Source organism: Ornithorhynchus anatinus, chromosome 11 (assembly GCF_004115215.2).
Source record: "Ornithorhynchus anatinus isolate Pmale09 chromosome 11, mOrnAna1.pri.v4, whole genome shotgun sequence".
In the NCBI taxonomy this organism is placed as follows: Eukaryota; Metazoa; Chordata; class Mammalia; order Monotremata; family Ornithorhynchidae; genus Ornithorhynchus; species Ornithorhynchus anatinus.
The window spans coordinates 20,390,225-20,393,474 of record NC_041738.1 but is presented as its reverse complement, the minus strand read 5'-3'; the positions used below and the strand labels follow the sequence as shown (position 1 = coordinate 20,393,474).

The window sequence follows — 3,250 nt, the reverse complement described above, 5'->3', positions numbered from 1 at the left end:
AATCCAGGCGGGTTAGGATGAATGACTGTCATAAGATGGTAGCAGTTTGGAGTGGAAATGGCGGATTTTAGCAATGTTGTGAAGGTGGGAAGGTAGTTCTCCTTCCTACTTAGACCGTGATTCCCATGTGTGACTGAGACTGAATCTGACCTCTAGACTCCAAACTCGTTTTGAGCAGGTAATGTGTTATATTGTTATATTGTACTATTCCAAGCACTTAGTACTGTGCTCTGCAAACAGTAAGTGCTCAATAAATACGATTGACTGAATGAATGAATGATTAGTGGTCTTTCATTTCCTCCATTGCTTAGTAGAGTGCTTGGCACATAGTAATAACTTATCAAGAAGTACTATTATTATTGTTGTCCTCATCATCAACCATGCCTGGTAATGCATTGAAATATCCTATGAATATTGGAATGTGAGAGATCAACTCAGATAATTCGGCTGCTGGATTATCTTTCTACAGAAATGTTCTGGACATGTCACCCCTTTCCTCAAAAGTCTCCAGTTGTTGCCTATCAACTTCCATATCAAGCAAAAGCTCCTCACTATTAGCTTCAAAGCTCTCTTTGCCCCCTCCTACCTAGCCTCCCTTCCCAGCCCCCATACTCCACTCCTCTGCAGTTAACCTGCTCACTGAGACTTGTTCTTACCCGTCCCATTGTTGACTCCTGGCCCATGTCCTACCTCTGGTCTGGAATGCCCTCCCTCCTCAAATCCACCAATCACACTTTCCCCCTTCAAAGCCCTACTGAAAGCTTACCTCCTCCAGGAGGTCTTCCTAGACTAGGTCCCCCTTTTCCTCTGCTCCCCCTCCCTTTCCATCTCCCCATCTCTCTCTCTTTGCTCTATCCTCCTCCCTTCCCCACAGCAGTTGTGTGTATATGTACATATTTATAATTCTATTTATTTATATTAATGATGTGTATATATCTAAGATTCTATTTATATTGATGTGTTTATATCTATAATTCTATTTATTTATATTGATGCTATTGATGCCTGTTTATTTGTTTTGATATCTGTCTCCCTTCTTCTATACTGTAAGCCCGTTGTGGGCATGGATTGTCTCTATTTGTTGCTGAATTGTACTTTCCAAATGGTTAGTACAGTGCTCTGCACACAGTTAGTGCTCAATAAATATGACTGAATGAATGAGTGAATGAATGGGCGGTGAGTATTTAGATCCTAAAGAAGACTTTTCTTCCTCCCCATAGAGGTGACTTACTGCTGGGGGCTATGCCCCAGAGGAGGGTTGGAAGGTCTGAAACATCCCCTGCCACTGGGCTCAAGGTTGGCATGCTACTGTCCACAGGAAGCTGCATAAGAGGCTGTGAATAACTCAGAGGAAACTTTCACTACTAATGGATGATCATCGTAAACACATGTCCCACTGATGATGAGAAAATCTAAAGTAAAGTTTCCAGCCAGTAGAAGATTAACATCATTAGGCAACTTATGATGATGATGACATTTGTTAAGTTCTTACTATGTGCCAAGCACTGTTCTGAGCACTGGGGTAGATACAAGGAATCTTAATCTTAATCCCCATTTTACAGATGAGATAACTGAGGCACAGAAAAGTTAAGTGACTTGCCCAAAGTCACACAGCTGACAAGTAGCAGAGCTGGGATTAGAACCCATGAAGTCTGACTCCCAAGCCCATGCTCTTTCCATACTGCTTGATTGGCCCCTGGGTACCTAAGCAGCCTTATTCAGGAACATAGAACTCACCCCCAATTTACCCAGCAGTATCTCAAGAGGAGATCTCTTCTCTCCTCTCAAAATCTTTCCCCTGCACCTGCATCTCCAACCCATCCCTTCCCATGCTATCAAAACACCTTCCCCTTAATAATAATAATAATAATAATGTCAGTATTTAAGCACTATGTGCAGAGCACTGTTCTAAGTGCTGGGGTAGACACAGGGGAATCAGGTTGTCCCACATGGGGCTCATAGTCTTCATCCCATTATACAGTTGAGGTAACTGAGGAACCGAGAAGTTAAGTGACTTGTCCAAAGTCACACAGCTGACAAGTGGCCGAGCCGGGATTCAAACCCATGACCTCGGACTCCCAAGACCGGGCTCTTGCCACTGAGCCACGCTTGAATGGGGGACGGTGAGGAGTGGAACGTGCAGGGTGGGCAGTGGAAAGAGAGGAGGGCGGAGAGGTAGGAGGGGGCAAGGGGAGCCTCGAAGCCCAGAGTGAGAAGCCTTGTCGCTTGCACAAGTCAGAATCTGCTACCAATGAAATGGTGGCAGCTTTGCCATCAACAAGCAGATGCTCTTCCATGCCTAGGAAGGGAGGCTGCCACAAGAGGCAGGTCCCAAGGTGTCATGGAGGTGGCGGCGAGGCCTTGTCCCCGCGGCCGGTCCCGTCACCTCCGGGTCCCTCACTTCCCTTCTTCCCTCCTGACCACCATCTTCAACCATTCACTCTCCAATGGCTTCTTACCCATTGCTTTCAGACATGCTCATATATCCTCAATCCTAAAAATCCCATCCCTTGACACCAGAGATCCCTCCCAGTTATTTCCCCATCCCTCTCCTACCATCTATCTCCAAGTTCCTTGAGCAAGTTGGCTTCCACTTCCTCTCTTCCCATTCTCTTCTTGACTCCCTCCAATTTCACTTCCACCCCCTTCTCTGTATGGAAACTCTCCTCTCAAGGTCAGCAGAGGCCTTCTTGACAAAAATCAACCACTTCTACTCCATCCTAATCTGCAGCTGGTTTTGACACTGAAACCACCTCCTTCTCCTGCAAACATGATTTAATACTGGCTTCAATGATACTGTCCTCTCCTGAATTCTCTTTCTATCTCTCTAGCTGCTCATTCTCAATTTCTTTCCCTGGCTCCTCCTCTGGCATCCACCTCCTCAACATGGGAGTACCTGAAGGCTCAGTTCTGGGGTCTCCTTCTAATCTCCATCTACACAGCTCCCTTGGAGAACTTATTTGCTCCCACAGGTTCAACTACCATCGCTATGTGGATGATTCCCAAATCCACCTCTCCAGCCCTGACCTGTCTCCTTCTCTCCAGTCTCACATTTCCTCCTGACTTCAGGACATTTCTATTTTGATGTCCTGCTGACGCCTCAAACTTAACATGTCAAACATAGAACTCATCTTCCCACCCAAAACCCATCCCCAACTTGTCTTTTCTATCACTGTAGACAGCATCACTAGCCTTCCTGTGTCATAAGTCTATGACTTTGGCATTATCTTTGACTCATCTTTCTCACTCA

General features: G+C 45.7%; 1 non-coding gene across 1 annotated transcript; it reads right to left on the bottom strand.

Moving 5' to 3' along the window:
• Nucleotides 1–2,217: 2,217 nt before the first annotated feature.
• On the bottom strand, nt 2,218–2,347 carry LOC114815352. The gene has a single exon (XR_003763115.1). It is a non-coding gene; the product is annotated as a small nucleolar RNA SNORA24 (small nucleolar RNA).
• Nucleotides 2,348–3,250: the final 903 nt, after the last annotated feature.